The sequence below is a fragment of the Zootermopsis nevadensis genome, unplaced genomic scaffold (genome assembly GCF_977971745.1).
Source record: "Zootermopsis nevadensis isolate Lab colony 2312 unplaced genomic scaffold, Znev_1.0 Znev_ptg000019l, whole genome shotgun sequence".
Taxonomy (NCBI): Eukaryota; Metazoa; Arthropoda; class Insecta; order Blattodea; family Termopsidae; genus Zootermopsis; species Zootermopsis nevadensis.
In genome coordinates, this window is record NW_028259151.1 from 1,026,595 (window position 1) to 1,052,210 (window position 25,616).

At 38.2% G+C, this 25,616-nt stretch overlaps 1 long non-coding RNA gene across 5 annotated transcripts in view; it reads left to right on the forward strand.

Moving 5' to 3' along the window:
* The window catches only part of LOC110827502 (uncharacterized), a 471,708-nt gene that overhangs the window by 219,106 nt on the left and 226,986 nt on the right, over positions 1-25,616 (forward strand). For all 5 annotated transcript variants that reach the window (XR_015535820.1, XR_015535821.1, XR_015535822.1 and 2 more), the window contains exon 5: positions 7,081-7,140. This is a non-coding gene — a long non-coding RNA (uncharacterized LOC110827502). The remainder of the gene's footprint in view (positions 1-7,080; positions 7,141-25,616) is intronic.

Genomic DNA, 25,616 nt, shown 5'->3' on the forward strand with positions numbered 1-25,616 from the left:
GTCTGCTCCCCTCTTAAGATGGCTGATTGTCATCATTAGGGTTCGGATGTTCATGACATGTCATATTTTTATTGGGGCTTCTATTTCCATTCTAATTGAAATTAAACACTAATAGGGTTATTCTAATCACAATTATGCTGTTTTTATTTTGAATATAAATGCATATTTAGGTCATTTTTATGTGTTTGGTCATATTTGTAGTTAAATGCATATTTCGGTTATATTTTGAGGATAAAATTCATATTTTGGTTGTATTTTGGGTATAAACTTTACTTGTAACTACATTTCTCAGACACTTACAGTGAATACCTATTTGAACAAAATGAATAATGAGCAATTCAAATTTTCTTGGAGAAATACATGACTCAGTTAATTCCAGACGAATCAACACTGAGGATAAACTATGCACCTGCCTGTTATGAAGATGTTCTGAAAAGAATTATATGTACTGTGGTCGAGAATAAGATTTGGGTTTCAGTCGATGAAACAACGGATGTCTGCGTCAGATGTGTTGCGAATGTCGTTATTGGCACGCTCTTTGCTGGTTGCGCTGGTGACTTATTCCTTCTTGATACAGTAAACCTCTCCTATATTTTACTGTAATTTTCGATAACGCCATGAAACGTTTGTGATGTCTCAAGTTACAAGACCATATTGTGCGACAATCTAAGAAGATTTTCATTTGAGACCTTGAAAATGCAAATCGTTATATATTGTAATGCTGCCAAGAAAGGAGAATTAAGAAAGGTACTTAATATCTTGAATTTTGTTTATTTATTTGTAATTAATGAATTTGAGATGCATGAAAGACTCTTTCTTAAAATTTATCTCATTTTTATAGGAGCACGTATACTCAACATCTGATGCTAATCCAAAACGAGGCATTTACAACTTAAAGCGACTGAGATTTTTAATTAAAATTGTTAGGAAATCAAGTAATGTAATAGTTGTACATGCATATGTAAATAAATAACATGATGTAAATACAAAGCGTTTTTTTAAATTTTAGCGAATAATTTTTCATAACAAATTATGTCAAATTTTGCCTTTTTGGGTCATATTTCGCTCTTTTTTGGGGGGGGGGGGGCATATTTGCATTCATATTTCTCGGTATTTTAGGTCATGAACATCCGAACCCTAGTCATCATGCTTGTTGTATGATGGATTTTTCTCGGGCTCCCAGCCGTGTTACGATGGTTGAATGGAGAAACCACCAACGTTTCGAAAACCATTATCGTCCTCGTCCTCAGGGTACTGAACTTCAGGACGAAGATAGTTTCCGAAACGTTGGTATTTTCTCCATTCATCCACCATAACACGGCTAGCAGCTTGAGAAGAATTCATCGTACTTCGTTGCCGTGAAAGTTTCAGCTCATACATCTTACTCGTTGGTATTTATTTGCCATACTAGCGTTTTACTCTGAATGTCCCGAGTTTGATCACAACCGTCGCTAATAATATAAAAATGTAATAAATCTGTCAGTCTAATCACAGCTAGTCACCTGAGTACTTGAGCTGAGCCAAATCCTGAATCGTCATGTAGGCCTATATCAAATATAAAGACAAAGTCAAAGGACAATGCCCAACGTTGTATCTGTATAATGAATCAAACATTGTTGTGTCTTAGGGGATTATATTTCAGAAACAGAGTTTCAGTGGTGACAGGGGAGTTTGTATCAGTGCGTTGGACAAAAAAACATAGGCCTATGTAAAATTCGGTCGATATATTGCAGGCATAATTCTCAATCCTTTGCTCATACTACGTATATGTTATATTATAATTTTTAACGATTCGTGAGTTCGTGATGCATTTTTTCCAGGAAGTGATGAAGTAGCCGAGATGTGTCTGGCCATCTGTCGGAATTTTGTTGTGCAAAATTATTGAACAGATTTACTTGGCGTTTGATGTAAGCTGTGAGGATTTACAGCATAAGTCGTCGGCGGAAGTTAAATTTGGTCATCGGTCCAGTATAGTTCGAAGGATAAAAATGAAATTCATCCTATATCCTATATACATAGCCCATCGTACAGAAATGTGCACGTCATACAATATAGACCTGTTTAAGGTCTACACCTGGTATTTATTATCACTATTGTACGTGAAGCTCAAATCAAACTTCAATTCTATCGGCATTTTTTCCAAAATCTGTCAGTCATACGTAAGATTTCGTAAGATTGGTACCTGGCATAAAATGTAATTTTATAGGAGTCTGCACTTTTATTTCAAGTATTTTTGATGTGGTGTGTATTTGACGAAATTCGAGCAAAGTAAAATATTTTTTATTCACTACTTATGTCTGTCTTTGTCAATTCTGCTATTCGTTGCGAATATTTAACGCTATTTTCACAGGACTTTATCAATAGAAATGATTTTATTTGTATCTGTGCAGTAAAAGAATAGCAAGACTTTAGAAGAATGCTCGTTTGCAAAGGAGCCCATTTAGAAAATATGTGTACTCGACTGGAGTACTAAATGTTCTTGTCATGGTGTTGCATTGGAAACCGTTCTGAATCAGTAATCTTGTATCAGGTTGTAAGCGATATGCAGTATTCTTCTAATAATACAACATTTACTGTTCTAAAATCCTTATAATCACGTAGAAGGCCTACTTATATCGATTTTGCGTTTGTGAAGCATGGTTAATAGATTAAGATATTAAATTGTAGTATAGCGTAACCACTGTTTTACAGTATTTTATATCCAGAAAAATTAAAATTACATGCATTCTGAGAGGTAAGTTTGGCTAGAAGAACGTTCAGAGACGATAGCTCGAGAACTCCGTCTATGCATTTATATTGTAATAATTTTGTCCTTTATGAGTACGTATGTGCAATAGCCTAGTTGTTTTAAGCAGGTAATAAACTGCGCTTGGTACACAGCCTTCGTGTAACTTAAGTTCCTCACATCTTTATTTTTCCTTTGAAATATACTTCATCAAAGACTTCTATAACATGATGACAAAATTGCATGACTGTGTTCAGAAGAGACTTAAGCGTTTCATGTACACTCATTGGTTTGCGTGAGTCTCTTCCTGTAAACCGTAGCACCTTTTCTTAGTAGATTTCCAATATATTCAAATTTTCATAGAAATATGAATTCCACGTATTAAATCGTTCAAACAGTCAGCATGAACGGACTTTAATACCGGGGGAAATGAAGAAAAACATAATCCATCAAAGACAATGAGGCTTGTCTTTTCCCGAAGCCCGTTAAATATCACGGCCATGGGACTGCGAAAAGCATCTAATAATAAGTTGTAAAGACCACTGTTCTCTAGGATTTAACGTACGAGTTGCTTACCCGTGACCTGCATTATAAAGGATTTCACAATAGTCGGAATCATCAGAAAATTGTGATTTTATAGAAGGTCATTTCTTCCTGTAATTCGGCAACCGCTGTTAAGTGTATTGTCTGTTCCGATTCGGTAGGCCTATTAAATAGTGTAATATGGATCCTTTTGGACATTTGGTACGACTTCGGGGTATCCGTCCATCGCAGGGCTTCTGTCTAAATAGGACATCAGCACACGCAAATATTGTTGAAGAGTTATGGCGGCACACCAACCCCATTTTGTATATTGTGTGTTGGGGGAGGGTAGATGGTTTTTGGCATTGATTGGCTGCGACAACTTCGAACAAATCGACCCAAACCGAAAAATGTTCTACTTGATGTTAATAATTATCGCTCTTTATTATTGTCATTTACTTTAAATATATTTATTATTTGAAATAAATTAAAATATATTTCATATTTTTATATGTAGATTACATGTAATTATTTCACAGTATCCAAATCAGTTTCCCGCAATCCAGAGATCTCATTGCATACGGAATATTTTTATGAAATATGACCGTCATTTACAAACATTGGATGTCAGCAGAGAAAATATCAGATTTAAAATAAAGCTAGACATCAGTAATTATATAATTATGAAAATCTTTTTTCCGTTTAATATCTATGTGTTTCCCATTTACAGTCGCCCCTCTTTTTTTGCAGAAAAATTCATATGGTAGCAATAAAAGTAAAGGGGTAAAAATGTTTTTCTGCAAAATGGTTGTTTGTTTCCAATTCCATTCAGTAGATCTTGCCTGTCCTCTGTCTGCCCGAACATAATGAAGAAAATGTAAACTGAGACAGAGCAGAAAGAAGGCAAACAATTATTTATCTCATTATGGTTATAATTATAATAGGTGAAAATTTCGTGGCACACCCAGATGGCCTCCGCGCCTCCACACCGGTTGCGCATCACTGGACTAGGTGAGCGGTAGACCATGAGATTCTCAAGAAAAACTCTGTTCCTTGTAGTTGGTTACGTATTCGTTACTGTATTAGGCTATTTCTTTATTGTAAATCTAAGACATGTATCTACACTTTATTTTGGCTGACGTACGCACAATTAACACTTTTAAAAGTTGTGCCCTGTGCAAAGAGGAATGTGATATTTTAATTGTATTTAACTAATGGACGTTCGATAGCATTATTCTTATATCAACCAATTTCCGTAATGATGCCAACCAATTGCGTTTCACTTGGTGAATTTGTGAGACGGCTGCACAACACTGCATCTGTTGAGACGGTTGTCTGCAATTAATTAAACTCTTTCGTTTATTCCGGCCGAATTGTGTTATTGAATAACTTGTTTATTGTGCACTCTTCCCTCTTCTTGATTTATGTAAATACCCTTCACCCGTGTCACGACTGCTTTACTTTAACCTCGTAACTGAAGCCTAGGCCTTGAATATTTTCGTAATATTCCTTGCCATTTTCATTGTAGGTTACCACAATCTTCAGATTTGAATGCCAGTGAGACTGTCGTTGATAAACCGTAGCATCCTACCGAATTTTCGCTCTGATATGGTCGACTCTTCAGTAAAATTGAGTCAACTGGAGCAAGTCGGCGCTAAAGCGAGTGTAACAGGTGGTGGTGTGGTTGTTGGGTCTGGGGGCTCGGGCGGTTGGTCGGTTGGTCCCCCGCTGTTGCCCGCCCTCGTGCCAACACCTGACGCCGGTCTGCCGGCCGCAGTGGCCCGAGGGGACGCGGCATCTCGCGCACCTGTCGTCCCCTTGGCCCCTTACTTCTCTTGTGAGGAAACCAAAGCCTCCTGAACACGACAATTTGAAGCCCAATTGTGTTACTGTGTATGTAGAAAGCGTAATTCTGTCTGCAGCTTACTACTGGAAATTAATTCTACGGAAAAGACGATAATAGTCGCTCAGCTGTTCAAACTTTTAAAATCTGTGGCTTTGGTAGTTAATAGAATTATTGTAAATGAGTCTTTGTTTTAACTAACTAAACATCCCTGGTAACAGAACCCAGAGGTTTAACTTCGACAAATAAATGCTTCTTTTCAGTTACCGAGGTGTTGATTTGAACCATGGTAACCATAGTAACAAAGGTTACCGTAGTGACAAAAATAATAGAGACAACTGAAGTATCATGGGCCGTTGTTATTAGATTTTTACCGAAATTGGAATGCTTGGACAAATTTTATTAAACATTCCAATATTACATTTTATGAAAAAGTTTTCAGTGGGCAGATAGATGTAGCGGGCTTGATAGGTGTATTTTTACAATTTTTAGTTTTAAAATGGCTGTCTTATGGGTTGTTGCGCCGTGTACTCTGGTAGAACGTTTCAGAGGTCCCTGCTGCCTCCATCATCAGGTCGATTACATTAGCGGGACTTGAATCAACATGGTACTATATAGGGATCCAGGATTCAGCTGGCCCATAAAGCATTAACTCGCGTCACGTTAACTTACCGCGATTTGCTGGCGCCCTCTGCAAAGAAACCTTACCGACAATAGTTTAATTATAAATCAGTAACTATACCTTCCGTACTGTGAGATTCTGCCTCATATTAGGAACTTGAGTTCTTTATTTCCTTTCGAAAATAACGGCTAGACTATGGCGAATTTTATGAGCTATGTATAATATGTGCAAATATCTTAAAGCCCGTAAGACTTGAGGTTCTCACAGCGGTGAGTATGAAGATTTCCGTCTTCTGGGTTGTTGCGCTGTGTAGTCTGGTTGATGTTAACCAACGTTTCAGAGGTCATACTGCCTCCGTCATCGCCCTACACAGCGCAACAACCCAGAAGACGGAAATCTTCATCTTAAAGCCCATCTTCAGATAAAAAGTAACATGAAAATGTAGTCCTGCAAAAGAAATATCACGCATGATGTCCTTTATCCCACTCATTCCTTTTACTACTGATCACCTTCAACGTCCCATTGAAACATTCCGCGTCCATGTCACTAGGTCTGAGGGTAAAGTTACGTCAAACACCACGCCATGAAGACGCATGGGGGGCTGGAGGTATATCTACACATATTACATCGACATTTTATAGGGTGAGTTGATTGGTGAGCTTTGTGCCCCAGTGCGGATATTCTACCCTCGATTGAAGAATTCCCCGTAGGACCTACAGGATAGGCGACTGGGTGGACCCCGTAGCCTGTCTTGATATGGTGCCGTACAGGAAGATCCGTGCCCCAGCCGGGAATTGATACCCAGTCTTCAAGCCTGTAGCCACTTTAGAAATGGGTCATACGTTATAATGAAGAATTCACGCAACTCCCTTCGTAATTTCCTCAGTGAAGTCATGTAGGGAATGGTAAATGTATCGTCTGCATGGATCTTTTCCCCCAACATAGGCCTACACTTAATGAGTTTAGGGTCCGGTCTTTCTTATTCCCTCGCGTGCCTAAGTTAGTTTCGGGGGGAGGGGGTTCTTGTCTCTGTGCTCCATCATCATCATCATCATCCTCATCAAAACCACGGCAAGCGCTAGTAGTGTGGTTGAAGAGGACAGTGACTGAAGTGGTTTCGAGGTCCTTCGGTTTTTTCTTGTAGCGTGTTGGTTTTACTGCCTTATAAGTACATTTAATAACATACTGCTTTAGATACAAATAAGTTCGTTTAATTATTGGAACAAACATCACTCAATTGTTGCGTGTGAGTGTTAACTTTCTTGTTAAATGTATAACTGCATTTGATTTAATTGATAGTTGTGTTATTGACAGATTTTTGGTACCATCGTTTGACCAGAGGACTTTATTTATCTGTTTTGCTCCTAGGTGCCAGCAGCGAATTGTATTCGTGGTGTACCTGGCTGCGGTTACTTGTTCATCTAGTTGGTGAGTAACAGCACGTATATTTAGTGTATTGGTGCCGATGGATGGCTGTTTTATAATGTTTCCCAGGAGCTTCAAAATCGAAACTTGCCTTAATAATATTTAAGAATTCAGTCCGTACCTCAAAGAAACCCCAATACTTCCACCATTACAAAGATCAATTTGTTAATGATTTCTAAGGAAGTGATCCCTGTTTGTAGTGAGAATCACGAAACCCATGAATGTGAAATAAAAAGTTATTGATTTGTTGAAGGTGTTACCCCTGGACTTAAACAGGTTGAGATAGCATCGAATGATGATATGAATAATCAGTTGGAAAATATATGGAAGGAAGCGACCGTGGCCTAATTGAAGGTCTATCTCGTCATTTGCCTAGAAGGACTGAAGTAATACTACAAACAGCCTTAGGATATCTGGTATTGATATTGAACCCCAGACATCCCGAATACTAAGTACACCCTCACTTGAGATTAAAGTATCTATTGTGCTGAATACGTTTCTTCGTAGTCTCGTGGATGAATAAACATGATTGTTGTTGTTTTATAATTGTTTACTTACTAGAACTTGAATAACAGGTTTAGAGTCTGTGTTACGTATTACGTATTATGGATATGGATTAAGGATACTTAGGTGATCCGTTCTTCAGTGCCTGAGCATCTGCGAGTCCCAACTTTCGTTGGTTTTTATCTATTAGACAGTTGGTAGGACTCCTTGGACGAGTGATCAGCCCGTCGCAAGGCCTGTACCTTTATACAGGACAGCACAACACATGAGACGCGGACAGACATCCACGCCTTGAGTGGAATTCGAACCCACTGTCACTGTGTCCAAGCGACACAAGGCCCACACGTCAGACCGCCCGGCCACTGTGACGGCTGTTCTATATTTTTTTAGTCGTCTCTGGTCAATACCTGAACGTCGTGACCCCTTTCGGGGCGCTCATGCGAAAGTACCACGGTGGGTTCGCACTTCCTTCCGTGGCCAGTCTTTACCTACCAGACTGGAAGAGGAGACGCGGACAAACATCCATGCCTTGAGTGGGACTCGAACCCACGGCCAGGCGCACGAGGACGATGCCTCAGACCGCGTGGCCACTGCGGCCGGCTGTTCTATATTAGGAAACTAAAAACAAGATTTTTTTTTGCTAGGTTTCGTAGTGAATAACTGTTTAACATCATGCCCTCATCTTTGTCTCGATGATCACATCAAGAACGAGATGGGCGGGGCATGTATCGTGCGTGAGGAAAATGAAACTTGCGTACAATATTTTTGTTTGGAATCCTAAAAGGAGGAGTCCTTTCAGAAGACCTGCGAGGATAATATTAAAATGCAACTCAAGGATATAGGAATGAAGAGTGCATTGTATTCATCTGGCTCAGGACAGGGACCAGTTCCCGGCTCTTGTTAACACGGTAATAAATCATCGGGTTCCATTAAAGTCGGGAATTTTTCAACTAGTTTATCTTATTGTCAGATTTTTAAGGACGGCTGTGCTCCATGTAGTTAATGTCCTCTTCTTTGTTTTTAAACCGTAAAACAACACCCGTTTATAATTCAAGATTAGAGTGCATAAAATGATCATTTGACCATAAAGTAGGTGCTTAATACTAAGGAAGTAGAACATAAAATGTACAAAGAATCTGGAACTCCGATCAGCTCATTTGCTATCTCCTATTAACCCAGCACACCATGTACTGTGGTATCGACCAGCTGTTATCTTCGAAACTACCTGGCATTGAGTTCTTACAATTAAATGAAAAGGATAGCAAATTAATACCACGAGAATTTTCTTTACTGTTTTTTCTGGTTCTTCAAATGATTTAGTGGACAGGCGGCCCCATAAATGGGCTAAGAATAAATTTAATATAATGCTGAAGTTTATTTTATCCCAACAGTTTCTTTGTGTATAGATATTAGGCCTTATGTAGTTTCGTGCTAATTCTTCTTTCAGTCGTGAATTGAATAAAGATCAGTTGATTGTCAAGATTAAGTTACAAATCCTAGATTTTTTTGTAAAATTCCCGCATGAGTTGGATAACTAAGCGCCATTACATTCTGGTCAAAAACGACTCTTTTTTACCAGCCTAGTATCTCCCATCATAAATTAATGTTGCTATGAACATTAAACATTGTAGACCTGTCACATATATTTTAGGCTTATAAATAAACATAAACTAATAATTTATTATGGAGCATGATAAGGAATTTCAGACAAGGACTTGAGTTCATTGTACTGGTATTAAACGCCGTTTTATTATATTTGTGTTTCAAGGCCTAAATTTATTATTTATTCCAAAACCATTTCTGAGAACTTTAGAATTTATTCTGACATTGTGAATTAAGAAACTAAGAACAGGAACAAAAGAAAAGGTGTCCCAGCAACACAAATTTTAGTATTATGGCTACTAATCAAATTACGCTATTTGGAGCCGTGAAATTTATCTCCCAGACACCACGTACGAGTACATGTAGCCAAACCTCAGTTAGCATGAGGGTTGTGTGAAGTCAACTTTTTGACATTTTTAAGGCAAAAAGGAAAGCAGTATATCGTATTGTCTTTATGTGGACCAAGGTGGTATTATTCAAGGCATCCCTCATTTCCATTTTCCGTTTCACCTGTTGTTGGAAGTATATAATGCAGATAGATATGCCTTTCCATTTGTATTGATTATGAGAGTGCTGAATTGTTGAGGTGATGTAGAACTCGGGACTATCTGCTGAGCGTAGGTTTCTCCATTTACAAGATAATCTTCTAGAAGTTCGTTCTCCCCATTGCTTATCCGAAAAAGAATATTATTGGGTCACATCTTCGACCTAGTCTGAAAGTCTCGGTAACGGGCCACGACCATTCATCTTGCCCCTAAGTCCTGATTTTTAATTGTCGATCAAACTGTTTGAACATATTTCTCTCCACTCGTGGTCTGACTGGTAGCTACTAGTTGTAACATTACTGCAGCTGTAATGATGACCATAAACTAAGCACATACCAGACTACATGACACATCCCAGAAGACAAGTTATCTTTCCAGTTTCGTTTACTCTAACAAGAGTTGCCGTCACGCGGAGTGATTAAGAATTAGCTGCTTCAGTAGGGGAAGATCGTATAGTACCGGACACCTAAGGATTTCGGGGCGGGGGGAGGAATGTGTAATGTGAAATTAAAAAATCTTATTAATTTTCACAAATTTGAACTTTTTTCTTCCTGAAACATGTATTTTAAATAAAACAAATTGTCAAAAAAGTAAAGAAAAATGTGTTTAAACAATTGTTTACATTTTCAACATTACAAAAATTGGCATCTAATATCGGACATTACTTTACTTATGATGTTTTCTTGGTTTTGATAGAAACTTTTAGTTTTTATGAATCTTAACCTTATCTATAGCAAGTTTCATTTGATCTTCTGTCCATTGTCGCCGTTTATTTTTTGCATTGGGCTCGCTCGTCATCATCGACAGAGGTTCTGCCATTTTTAAAACGTGAATGCCACAGAAACGTTTGTGCACGACCCATTGCGGACTCCCCAAATGCTTGATTTAGCATTTCATAGGTTTCCGTAGCCGTTTTGGCGAGTCTTTGGCAAAATTTGATGCACACGCCATTCCGAAATCGCAGGAGGGTCGGTGTAATGCACTACCAAAACGCCCGTAACTAAGAAACAAATGCTAATTCGATGATGCCGGCTGGCACACTGATTCACTATGAATGTAGGCCGCACCCCCTAGCGGCAGAAGCTCGTACTACATTCGGTTCGCCCTCTATTGACACAGTCTTTAAACTTTCCGATCGCACCTCGTACAACAAAAGTAAAATAGATTAAATAATTATTTCACTTACCGGAATTAGTTGATACAGCCTTCCAAAAATAAACATCGTATCTAAAAATTTGTACAAATTGAAAGGTTCACTCACAGCGGCTGACCGGCTCAACGGATTTACTCAGACTAGGGAATGTCGTCTATGACGAACAGAGGCGAGACTCCGATACTTGACAAATGTGACTAACTAGCGACGTTTCGGCAAAGTAAGCATGCTGTCCGGTACTATACGACCTTCCCCTAATGGTGTAGAGTTTCTATCACTTATGTTGGTGCAGTTTCGATTCTCGTACTGTGATTTTAATTTTTCTTGTTTGTCTTTGATGCCTAGTCGTAAATTCAGTGCAAAAAAATGTGAGGATTATAGAACAATTAGCCTCATGAGCCATTTGTTAAAATTACTGTTGAAGATCATTCATAGGCGAATATACAGGCTATGCGAAGAAAAGATTACTCGCACCCAGTTTGTATTTCGAAATGCTGTGGGAACAAGGGAGGCACTATTTTCGATCCAAGTATTATTTCAGCGCTGCAGGGATGTCAACTGTTTCGTTGACTACCAAAAAGCCTTCGATAGAGTTCGGCACGATAGGATGGTGGAAGTCCTGAAAAATACTGGTATTGATGGAAAAGATTTGCGTCTCATTGTGAACCTCTATTGGAACCAAACCGCTAACATCAAGGTGGAAGGTGTCTGTTCAGAAGACATAAGAATAAGGCGTGGTGTTCGGCAGGGATGCAATCTATCTCCAATTCTATTCAATCTCTTTTCGGAGCACATATTCGAAGAAACATTGTAAAATGTAAACGCTGGAGTGCTTGTGAATGGAGAACGATTAAATAACATTCGGTACGCGGATGATACTGTTGTGTTCGCCGACTCTCTGGAAGGTCTCCAAGAATTGATGGATCATATTGTGAAGACCAGTACCAACCACGGCTTAGATCTTAACATCAGAAGAAATGCTGTATTACACGATCAGCTAGTAGTTACTATTTAAAAAAAATAGAATATCGAAATATACATACTTGGGCAGCACAGTTAATGACCAGTAGGATCACTCCTTGGAAATAAAGTGCCGTATCGAAAAAGCCAGAGCCACTTTTATCAAAATGGGATAAATGTTCAGGAGTAGAGACTTAAACACCAAGTTAAGACTACTCAGATGTTATATTCTCTCTGTGTTTTTATACGGCGCTGAATCGTGGACGTTGACCGAAGCTTCTTCAAAAAATATGGAGGCCTTCGAAATGTGGTTGTACCGACGTATTCTCAGAATTTCCTGGATTGTCCGTGTAACCAACAAAAAAGTTCTCGAGAAACTCCGCAAAGACGTTGAGGTTGTTAACACCATAAAAAGTGAAAGTTGGAATATTTCGGTCATATCATGAGAAACAGTGATAGATACGGGCTGCTTCAGCTGATAATCCAGGGGAAAGTATTTCGAAAGAGGGGACCTGGCAGGCCAAGAATCTCCTGGCTTCAGAACCTAAAAACTTGGTTCTCGGTGTCCACTGGAGGGCTGTTTCAAGTAGCAGCCAGTAAAGCTCAAATTGCTATGCTGATCGCCAACATCCGGAACGGATAGGCACTTTAAGAAGAAGAAGAAGCCTAGTCGTAAATCGAGGGATAGAATTTTGAAGGACAATTAAACAAATCGTAAAGATCGTCAGCCGGATTAAAGGGACGCTGAATGAAGTGTCCGGTTTATTATTTTGACGATGAAACTCAGGGCATAATAACAGAAAATGTTAACATGAATAGCTGGTGCGTACGACTTTGTCCGTTTGTCTTAATCGATTCTAAATATACCCTCCAGTCTATTTTCACACTGAACTTACCAAGGTTCCATATAAATGCTATATGCCATGATATTGCTCTCATGAACCAGTCAGTGTTTGTTCGAAAGATTTACAGCAGCAGTCTGTAGCTTTTGCGGTTTCTGAAATATTCTGTATATCCGCATAGAACATGGGGGAAAAGAGGTGTGTTGTTGAAAAAGGTAATTGTGGTATTTGGAGTATTATATAATATTTGAAATTGTACTGACATTTTATCTGTTATTAGAATCTCTATAACCAGAAGCGGTTCTCTTTGTTATTGATTACGGATCGTATTGTACGAGAAACGGGGAGGTAAAAGATAGCGTGCCTCAAATTCTCCATGTTTCGCCTTAGGTATTCAGACATACCAGTCATTCCGAAATTGTTTGTATTTCTAGAAAGCATCACAAATGAAATCGTGCTTTAGTGCGGGGTTAATTCTCCTGAATTGTGGTTATGTGAGTGACGGGATATTAAGTATTGAACTGTGGGGCTGTGATAGTGGTGGAATGGACATTCCTATATTTTCAGATTGTGGTCTTCTGCGTTATGACACCGTGTGGTCTACTTGGTTGTTACCGAAGTTTTAGAGGGACAGTTTGCCTGTAACTTTAAATTTTGCCGTGTGAAAATAGTAAGTTGTTTATAGGCCTTTAATATTTCAGTCTCACGCTCCGAGTCTGAAGAAACCTAATTTTCTAAAGAAACAGGTACAAACGTAATGTTCCTAATTCAAAGAAGGTAATATCACCCGCTGATTCTCATGTCTGTTGGAGATATGCTATACATGCTGCTTGTCTTAAGAACGTATTGAGAAATGTTGTTTTGCCACTCCTATGTTTATTCGGAGAGAGATTCACTCTGTTTGGCTAAAACAACACAATTACGAAGTAAACATCAGGTAGGTAAGATGCGCGGACTATTTGATAGTGACCTGGTGTCCGTTCAGTAACATGAAGTTGATCCCACCTGCCGTCGTATCAGCTTATTTTTTTACAGTCTAGTCTATCTGGTCTAGTTATAAAATATAATTTATCACTTAATTTTAATTCTCTTTAATACAGAGAAAACTCCATGTGACAATCATTCTTGAGAAGCTGATGGTCTCTCAGCTAATCAAGACATTTCTCACCGTTTATGGAACTCGAAGGTACACTACCGCGTTCACAAGAGCTCCCCGCTGGACTTTGTTCTTAGCCAGATTCATCCATTTCACGCCTTCACACACCATTTCCTTCAGACCCATCTGTCTAGCATCCTAGCATCTACACTTAGATCTCCCAAGTCGCCTATTCTCTTTGGGTTTTCCGTTTTAAATGTCTCGTAACTCTCACCATTGATATATACGCCGCTCTTCTCACACTTGTGTTTCTTGATAAGATGATCCTGACGTTTGGTGAAACGAGTAAATTACGAAGCTTATTATGCAGTTTTTCTCTTTCTCCTTTTGCTCCCTCTCACTTGGGTCTATATATTGTACTCAGCAGTTTGTTCAAAGACATTATCCATCTACGTTCCTTCCTTAGAATATGAGACCAAATTTCAATTGCATGCAGAACACCAGGTTTCACATTTTAATATCTACATATTTAGATAGACTCACGCGTGAACTCAGAAAAAAAAAACAAGCATGAAATGAATATTGTCTTTCGGTATGTTGCTCTATGTAGTTTAATGCAATTACCGACGTTTCTCAGTGTTTCTCATCTTCCTGATGATGGACATAGCAAGTTACTCTGAAACGTCTTATAGTAACTACCAGACCGTGCTACAGCACCTTGCAACATTCCAGAAGCCAGCTGACTTGATAATCATCGCCGTGAGAACCCCAAATCTTATCAATCGAGGGCATGTTTTCCAGTTCAAGAAAAAGTCTCCTGTCAACGAATGCCACGAGCTCTTGTGCACGTGCCCTTTTTTATTTTTGTCAGCCGAAAGTTTTGGGAATCGTGGTTTTAAAATGCCGAAATAACTCGCCCGCATTTTCAAAAACACTACGTTTACATTTTCTCCGTATACTTTATCGTGAAGGACGATAGAGGCTTAGCACCGTTTCTGTGTAGGAGAAGTGTCGCTATGATTCATCAGCCGTCATAAAACACAAAATATATAGGAACGAAATTGTGGTGTGAACACCTGAAGGAAAGACATTATGCTTGCGAACTGGGAAGAGGGGAGACAATAATGAGAAAGTGAATATTAAAGCAATGGAATATGGATTGAAGTCTTATAGAATTGATTCTACTGACGGGCTGTTCTAAACCGAGTAATGAATATTCGGGTTTCATAAACGTCGGGTTATTTTGACCAGCAGAGCGACTTCCAGCTTCTTATGAAAGGCCTTGCTTTATGAAGTTCGTTAATAGGCATTCTGTTGGTAGCTATGATGCCATGTGTTTTAGGTATCAAATGTCTTAGAATTTGTATATTTATTAAATAGGTTACGTGATAATACTTTTTTAACCAATCTACGTTCACTGGTATTGTTTCCACCTCGGAACTACCCACGAGTACATCGTTCTTAATACTGAAAATAGGATTTAAGAATAGTTCGTTTTGACATCCAGTGATGTGACATATCTGAAAAATCGTGACGTTTGGTATGTTCATTAAAAAATTATTGAGGGACATTTGAACAGCGTGCTTCTTGTTATTACTCGTCTGCCTTGACAGGTGTTGAAAAATATTCTGCCATTCTTAAATTAAACACAGAAGTAAACGCATCATTTGGGCGTGTATCAGTTTCCAAACGGAGTATTTATGTGCCAGATGCATCTATCTTCAATATAACCAGGCCTTCTCTGAAACGTTGCTATGTAAAATACAGGCTTCTCTTTATAGCTTAGAATATCTAGAGAACATAGGCTGCACATTTCTCGTTAACTTTGTGTTTGCTGTTTTGTGTCAAGAAAGCGTTACTCTATGCTTCACTTTACATGTGCCTGTCTTTATAATAATTTACGGGGCTGTATAGACGAAACTATTCATCGAAAATCATCAGGACGAACAGTCTTTTCGTTATTTATCTGTTATGTGGTTGGACCACACTAGGGGAAGAATATTCCCGATAGACTTATTGGAATTCGCACAATGGAACGGAGCTTTAAATAATTTTTTTATGCATGAGGCAGTCGGCCATTTTCATCAGTTTATGTGAACGGTATGAATAAAACAAGAATACATTGCATACTTGCAACATCAGTGTATTCCACACTTTAACGATCCAGTTCCTACCACAAGGAAAAGACAAATTTCTCCATTACAAAGATCAATTGTGTAATGCTGTTTATTGAAATAATATATCTGTTTTCTTCGAGGATCAGTTGAAACTCATATATACACTGTGGGAAAATTGCAGAGTTATAGGTAGTAAAAGCAATTGGTACATGTACTTAGTAACGATTGTCGTTTAAGTAGCTAAGAGGAACTGTATCCATTGTGTATTTCTGCTAGTGGAGGCACCTTCGGAACATTTGGACGCCTTCACAATAAGTCGGGGCGACCTGACGCAGCGCTGCCTAAAGAACTCTCTGCATAATTGTTTATGTTGTTGATAATGTACAAAAGTTGAACAAATGAGATATGTTTCTTTAGTTGATCTTAAACACCAAATAGATCCAATACGGAAGGGCCAGTGCTTCTGGTCGAGATGTCTCATGCTTAATATTGAGAAGGATAGGAGGCTGGATGGGCAGCAGAGACGTGTTGGATGTAGTGACAAACGTTCCGACTGTATTTGAACTTGACAGTCGAGTCTGTTGCTAGTCACTTGACTGTACGAACCATTACGATTTATTTATAGCATTAATTGCAATTATAATAACGGTATGCATTTCATCGTGTGACACTAACTATATGCATTGATGTTGCATGATACTGTACGATATGTAAATTTCGTCATTAATTTGCAAAGGACGTATTTTCACGGAGATTAAATCTTTGTCGTATGAAGCAGGTTCATTGACTGCTGTACTACGGATGGACCTGAGGATGACCATATACGGTCGAAACATGTACGTTGACACAAAACGAACATTCCAAAGACTTTGTCTTGGTATTGCCACTCTTTGGAAAGTAAACAAATAGTTTTGTACAGAACGCATAAAGCCGTACACGTGCAAGACTAGCATAACTTGTGTAAATCACTCGTGTGTTTTATGTGCCGTTTCGATTTTAGTCTGTACGATTAATGTTTTGGAACCGACGGATATAATAAACCTCATGGCTTTCTTTGGGCTCAATAATATTGACATGCAGTCCTCATATAACTGGAATTATTACGCAACTGTTACACATGCTTCTGTATAGTTAATTTGTTACTCCGTTTTCCTATCTTAAATTGATTATTCTTACCTATGTATTATGTGTAAGAACTATCTTTATTTTCTTCCAGTCTTGTGTTATTTATGAGGGGATTGCCATGAGGGTAGGGCGAATCGTTCATGTCCGTCGGATGTGAGACTTATTACTACGCACGCAAGCGCCATTGCAGCCTGCTGTTTTCATTGCTTTATCCATTTGTCTTGTAATCACATCCGTACCAAGTGGCATCAATCGTACTTGCCACTCTTGGTCTCGCCTGTGGCTGTATTGATGTATGGAAAGATGCCATCCCATTGCTGAATGTCACTGGTCGTCACACATTATATCTGTATTATAAAGCCATAGGAAATAGAACGAAATGTGCTTGTTCTTATACATAGTTTTCTGTCATCATTTTCATATCTGTTTGTCCGCTTTCCATTTGCCTCTTGATATTTTATTTACTTGCTCATGGCCGTGTCGTTATCAGCAAAGGAACAAAATTTACGCCGCTTTAATTTTAAGTCGATTCACCTACTTAGTCTGCAATGTTGAGTTTATCAAATGGATGAGAACTGCATGTGTGGTTAGCGAATAAGAAGTGAAGAAAATTGTCGAAGCCTGAAAAATATCAGGATATCCGATTTCGGCATTTATTCTGCACACTCCAGCACTAACCACTTAATAATCACAACAGGGATTCGAATTTCGCTTTTAGTGTTATTAGGTTGGTATAAGAAATAAGAATGCCATGGAGGTACATTATTTATGTCTTGCGTTAAATTTTGACCGAATTGGCAAATTTCATGCGGTTTAATTGGAAAGATGGGCTGTGGTACTGGAGTTACTCCGATGACATTTTATAAAACTGTACTTTAATCAGTTCACACATCGATGTCTTGCGGACATTTCTGGCTATAACAACACCACTTCAGGAACGCTAACAGTTTTTTGTTGGAAATATCCGACATGTTTTTATGCATCCTGTGTTCAAGAATACAGACAGATGCGGCGATTGTCTGAGCAGATGAGGTTATGTTCAGAAAATACGCGTAACTGGCCTGTTCTAGATAGAATCTCGTTACATATTATTCTTTGCGTTTCGTAAGTGACTGGAGGTAGTAAATTTCTTCTGAATCGAATATTTTATATCACTCGTTTATTCCCTACACTTTACTGAATTATGGTAGCTCATGTCCACCATATTCGGGGAATGAAGGTGAGTTTGTCTTACCAGTAGATTGCAGCCTGTGATTAGGCATCGCTGACTGCATTCTGTTCTGTCCTTCATACGGTAAACGTGGATACACGCCAGCTGTAAACAATGGCGTTGTATGTCGACGCATATTAGAACCGTTTAAGTTGTCAATCACTGTTAACCCATGGACACCACTCCACCATCAAAACACTCCACATTCGTGCTAGATACTTCATAACACATAGAGTAAGCTGCCCATATGCTATTTAATCCTCTTTTCATAGAGGGATGCCGGTGTTATTATAGCATCTGACATTTAGAACCACCTGTTTATGCCGCTCTTGATAATCTCTCTAAAATATATTTTTAATATACCAGAAAATTTAATATTCGCAAACTTTGTAAACGTATGCCTTTCAATGAAATAAATGTATTCCTCATAAAATCGAATTATTTTTATATTACTTTAAATATTTTTTTTTAGTATAATTAACTTTCATTCGTTGATGTTGTATCCAACTTACATTTCAATCTGTTTCGGTATTCGATGTTCTTACTATTTTTTTAGGCCTAAGAGCCATTACTTGGTGTGGTGGTGCGTCATGCAAAAAGCTAATAGTTTCAGGTGAATGATTTCTATGTAAATTGATGTTTTCTAAATGTTATAATTCCTTTTATTTTGTATCTACCAGAGATATACCTCCAAAAAATGTCATCGTAAGAGATTTTCCTGTCCAATGTACAGTTTTGTGAGTTTAACAATTTTATTACATTGCATTGAAATAAGATCTTAATTAATATTGGCATAAATAACCAGTACTTTGATTCCTGTTAGTGATTAAACTGATAATGTAAATGAAAACATACTTCTGGTCCACTTAAAAAATGTGATCTCTGTTTGGTGTCTCTTTCAGTTTGAATTCTACAGTTTTAAATATTTATGTGCGCATAATTTTTTTTTAAAATCCTTAAATTGTCAGACGGGGGGGGGGGGGGGTAATTACGAATATGCCTCCGCTGTAATAGAAATGTTGTGTCAGAAGTACAGTATAATTAAATGTGTTCTTATTTTATTACTTGAGAAATATTTATATTTTTTAAATTGTGTAATAGCCGGCCGCAGTGGTCACGCTGTCTGAGGCATGGACCTCGTGCGCATGGCCGCTGAGACCGTGGGTTCGAGTCCCACTCAAGGCATGGATGTTTGTCCGCGTCTTTCTGTGTTTGTATAGGTAGAGGCCTTGCGTCGGGCTGATCACTCATCCAAGGAGTCCTACCATTGCCCAAATAGATCAAAATGAATAAATGAAAAACCTCGACACCTACGGGTAAAAGAAGATGAGAGAAAGAAAGAAATTATGTAATCATTTACTTGCTGTGAAATAAACATAATTGTGAAGTTCTCTTCAGGTGTTACCTGTAACAGCATTGGTAATGAATTCATTTTCTTAAATAATTGTCATTACTGTTTTTACTTCTGTATTACTTTTGCAAACTTCGGGGTTGCAGGTACTTTACTTTCAACTCTAGAATTGTTTATTCTCTTCTTACGAGATCTTGTGAGTGGTTTATTTGCATAACTTGGAATGAGTTTGCTTTGAAACTGAATTATTTGTAATGTTGGCAATTGTACTGATTGCATAAAGTAAAATTTATATCCCGCTTCCATTTATTATTTATAGTACGCTCTCGATTAGGTCTGTATCAAATACTTATGCATTTACTATTTTTATTAATTTTCAGAGGAAATGTAACTACAGAGCAGTAGTCAAATTACATTTTATTTGCAGTGTTCTACTACGAGGTGAATACAATGGAGCATTACCCGTAGTCTGTATTATGGCGAAGTAGAAAGTGATTGGTTACAAATGAAATAATGAATGGTGTAGGAAAGTGTAATGTTTGGTTCAGCCCATTTGAAATTCCCAGTCGTATATCTTTCAGCTGTAATATTAACACGAGCACGTGCAAGGGGCTGTGTGTGTCAGCATTTATAGTAATTTGAACCCACACATATAATATAGTTCGTGTTACTTGTACATTGATTACATTCGGTATGTCGTTTAGGATTTCAGAAAACACAAGTTATGCTATTACAGTTTTAGTCACTTGGATGTCCTTCACTTGTATGCACCTTTATTTCCTACTTTATGTGTGGTCATTGACATGTGACATAAACCTAATCATATAAATGGTTAGTTCTATACAATGAATTAATTTATGTTCGTCCGTTATGCGTGTTAGTTGCTTCGACGTTTTGTGAATTCCTTGCTTTGTCTATCCTTATTGAGGTATTTCGCGGCTATTCTTAGGTTTTACAGACACGTGCCGGACTGTTACTAAATAAGTCACGACCACTTCCTTCCACGTCCTTCTCACTTCACTTTAACAAATCATTCTTCCACTTTACGATGTACTACTATTGTGTGTTAAATATACTTGAAAGACGTCGATAAATAGGTATGGTTATACAGCATCTTAATGCTGTTTTTGTTTTACTGTTCCTGACTCTCTTCGGAAAAATATTGTCTTCTAATCATATGTAAATTTTAGTTTGTGGCAAATTGCAGGTACGAAATCTCTGTTATTAACCGCCAATACGAGGAAGATAGTTTGTAGTCAGTTATGATACAGTTTGTAATTAAGTCTACGGTACTCTATACAGTTTATCTTCACACCGAGTGCTCGAAGATATTTAGATTTTATGTGGATCTTGTGTAAGTTATTTTTGTATCTATGCGTAAGGTAGCTCTGTCGAAACATAGCAACGTAGTATTATAATGGTTTCAGTTTTGTCTGCTTCTAGCAAATTCGGGCGTTGTTTCATGAAGATATCTTAGAACAGAGTGGCTTATTGTGGAAATTTATTAGTTATTTCAGATTTAATCGATAAAACGTTCCTTTGAATCAACTTAATAATAAATGCACGGGAATGCTTTTCACCTAAATGGATAGAAACCCTAATAAAAGTAAAGTAAAGTAAAGTTTGTCCCGCTACACGCCATGTAGGCGTTTGGGGTGAGTGGAGGTATAGCTCCTCTCTTCCTTGACCTCGGCACTAGATGGGGGTGAGTGGTCAGCGTCACGCCCCGGCCGGCTTTACCCCCAGGAAAGGACCCCGGTACCCATTGTAGTGGAGGCTGGGTGGGCCCCAGAGCCGGTCTGGACGCAGAGGCTAGAGGAAAAATCCTAACCTAATAGTATTGAATAATAGCTACATTTCTGTTGGAATGTAGAAGTTGGACAGAAGAAATATGTGCAGTTGGTTCCGCCAACATAACGAAACGTAAATGAAAGAGATACACGTGGCTGTCTTTTTATCGCGAGACCGAGCACTGGAGCGGACTATATCGTCCGCGTCAGTCGCCTCCGCAGGTCCACTACACTCACTGTAGCGTTAAAAGAACTGATGTAATGCTCCCTTATTATTACCCGTTTCAAGTATATTATAGTGTAAAATCGAGCACAAATAAAATCGGTTCGAAGTTCAAAATTAGTGCTGTTATGTTTAGAACATGTTTAATCTGTATTGACCTATATACTGCGCTTTCAATTACTTTTCAGAGACAATTAGGCGGCCGGTTGATAATTACATAACGGAAACATAATTTGTACTCTTAAGTATAATTGCGTATTAAGTTCTGTTATGAATTGAGCTTGTCTGTATTTGTATAATTTGAGGTTTTCAGAGCGGTGAATATAAAGATTTCTGTCTTCTGGGTTGTTGCGCCGTGTAGTATGGTAGATTGCCCTGATGACGGAGGCAGTATGACGTCTGAAACGTTGATAAACATCTACCATACTACATGGCGCAACAACCCAGAAGACAGAAATCTTCTTGTCTGTATTTATTTTGTCTCAGATGTGTGAGCATGACACATGTAGAAAGATTAGTAATTACATGTAGGCTGTATTATAAGTTTATAGGATACGCACAGCCTTCATTTAAATTTGCACAGGATTTTACTCGCTGTTCGAAATGGTCGCACTACTTTAGGAACTGTCGATGCCCTACCCTGTGTATTTTGTTGAAAATATGGGAGGTTACGCAGCCCTCAGATCTCTTCATGGGGAAATGGGAACAGGTATTTTATTTGCCTTGTTTTCTTTCTTTAACGTGGAGTCATATAGTTGTATTTCTATTTTCTTTTCTTCCTCATCTGGCTCTATTCTGGTCCTCATTTCCACCCCCATACTCATTTCTCACCCTCTCTCCACTGTTATTTTGTCTTCCCCTACGCATTGTTCTTCAGCTTTACAATCACATCCTCTTCCTGCCATCTTTATTTTCTCCCCTCACAGCAACAGAAAAGTTAGTGTGCCTTGCTTCTAAATGTAATTAATTTTCTGAGACAAGTATAATCGGGCTGGAATTTCATGCAAGACCATTCTGTTTATCATTTGGTCCAATAATGTTAATGATATTATTCTTTGTTCTAAACGCAGTAGCTTGTTTTATATATCCATTTAACTATTAATTAAGAATGTAGTATTCTCTGTTATAACACCGTTGAGTCCTATAATTGAATACCAACTTTTCCGGTGAGCGTGCTGTCCCCATCTTCAGGCTTAAGACAATCGAAAATTTCACTTTCGCGAAAACAGCAAATTTCAACCTGTTCCTTGGTTGGCTGATTTATTACGTTAAACGTTCTATTTAAATGTCCCTTTCAGCTTAACTGCTACTTATTGCGGTATAGATAGTTAGAAGTACCAAATGCGTCCAGACAAATAGTGCGCAGGCCTTAATCTTTTCGAATTGTTTTCTTTACCCACCTGTGTTTCCAGTTTCTCTTTGAGTTTGAAAAGTTAGTTTCCCCTGTATTTCATGAAAGTTTGTTACAATAGTATTCTTAAAAGTTTGTTTCTTACTTTCAAATCAGTTATTCAAACTAAGCTTTTAATGCAGCTTGAAATAATGTATTAATAATTAAAATTTCAAGTATGTAGGAACATTAAATCTCATTGTCGTTTGTTTTGAGTTCTCTGTAATTTTGCTTTCTTCTGTGAATAATGTTGCTTTTACGAACACCTTCTTGTCGTATTATCGAACGTCATCACATTTGTAGTCATTTATATAGTCTCTGTATTCTGACCGCGCGTCAGGAGAAGTCCACTGGGAACAAGAAGCGACGCACTGAGTATGGGAGGTGAAGTTACTACGCACTCCCGCCTATTCCTATTCCAAACACATTATACTCCAGCAGTGTATGTGTTACCGGCAATGTGTAGAATGCCTAAAGTCAGTAGGCAAGGTATGAAATAAATCGTAATGTTAATATTGTTTGGTTGTGTAAATTAAAACTTTTCCATATAGTCGCGAAAACACCAAGCTACTGAATCTGAATATAACAAAAGTTTTGAGAATTAAAAAAAAAAATTATATACTAACCTAACCTAACAAAATTTTGAGAATTGAAAAAGTTTTATATTAGGTTTTTGAAAATATAAAAGATAAAGGAAAATTGTATAAATCGTATTATAGAAACTTGTGTAATATATACTTTGCCTAAATAAACTGAGGCATTTTATAAAATTCCTAGGTATTCTATAGAATACCTAGGCAATGTATAAAATAAACTGTTATTTTCATACATTGCCTAAACGTTCTAGGCATTTTATAAATTGCCTGGGCATTCCACAGAATGGCTGAATTTCATACTTTGCCTACTGACTTTGGGCATTCTATACATTGCCGGATTTCATAGTTTGTCTGTGACATATGCATGGTATACACGAATAGTACTGCGGCGGTGGACGCATGGTTTGTGGAAGAGCACCGCGTAGCCGGTCATGCCCACCCCACCCCACCCAACTCTCACCGGACTTCTCGTCGCGCGCGTACTTTACTAGGAATAACCAATTGTTTTTTTTCAAAGTTCGCATGTATTCAACGGGTGCAAACGTTTCAATGTTTCGATTATTGGTCCTTTGGAAGTTAAATTGCCGAAATGGTATTGCTTACGAAATTGGCGTTAGTGACGTTTGTTTTAAGAAACGATGTTAATGGTGATATGTAGTTAAACTGTTTTGTGGTAATCTGTTATTAGGCTGAGTGGTTAGCAGTTCTGCTTCGTATTTGGAAGAGTCCGGTTTCAAATTTCGGCCCAAACACCTGCTATCCCGCTCGAGATGTTTTGTTGTTGTTCTCAGTCCAATCAGTCAATAGTGGTGGTGGCGGTATCTTTAATATACCATGACCACTTCTTCCCACATTCTTTCCAATCCAGCTTTCATTAATCGTTCTGTCATTCCATGTATGTGGTATGAGCTACTACAAACGTTGATAGACGACAAATAATTCAATTCAGTCTATTTATTCATGTGCGTGACAACAGTCAAAGAAGATCTGTTACAGCCATGTATTAAAACCACAACAGTAGTAATTATCTATGCAATTTGAATGGTAATAATAATGTTTTTTTTAACAGAATATTTGTTTCTGTAACTGCGAGTTACTGTAGGATGGGTGGCGTGGTCGGTAATCTTCGGCATCGATTTTATCACTTCTACCGTCTAGGACACACGGTCCTCGAAATGGCGAATGTTTTGCGTCTTATCCTTCTTTCACGCTGTAGAGAAGCCGTAAGAGTCAGTGAGAAAGATTAAGAAGCATAATACAAATAGGTCGGCTTGTAGGACGTGTGGAAGTGGTCGTGGACTATTACATTATCCTGACATTCGTCTGGAGTCAAACTGTTAGAAAAACCGAGTAACTGACGTCGTTTGCTGGAATTTTAACCATATTCTCTTCGAATACAATTAAACATTCCCGATTTCCTGTTCAAGAAATTAACTTTGTGTGTAAATTGTTTCCGCCATGCTCTCTGTGGCACATGTATATTTTGAAACTAACAGATGGAACATCTTTCCTTCAGATACTTATAGTCGCTCATCTGATGGGGAAATGTCCTCTCTTTTGTAAAACCCCAAAATGAATGTTGTGTTCACAATAACTCGCCTCTGGGCCCTATTCTGAAACAATTGATTTTATTGCAATTCTTTTTAATATCATCTCCCCATCTACCTCCCTCTCTCTGGAATAGTATTTCGCTACAGATAGTGGTCTACAGTTTTGTATGCATTTCTTATCTTTATCTTTACTTCATCAGTCAACTTATAATACTCTGATACAGTTTTTTACATTTTTGTAGCCTACAGGATCACCATTGTTACTTTATATCTAAATAAGATCTTTATTGATAAATATACTCGGATTGAGTGAGCCGGATAGCGGTTTGGGCGATCGATGTTTGATTCCCGGCAGAGGCAGAGGATTTTCTTCTAGCCTTTGCGTCCAGACTTGCTCTGACGCCCACCTGTCCCCTGTCTAGTGG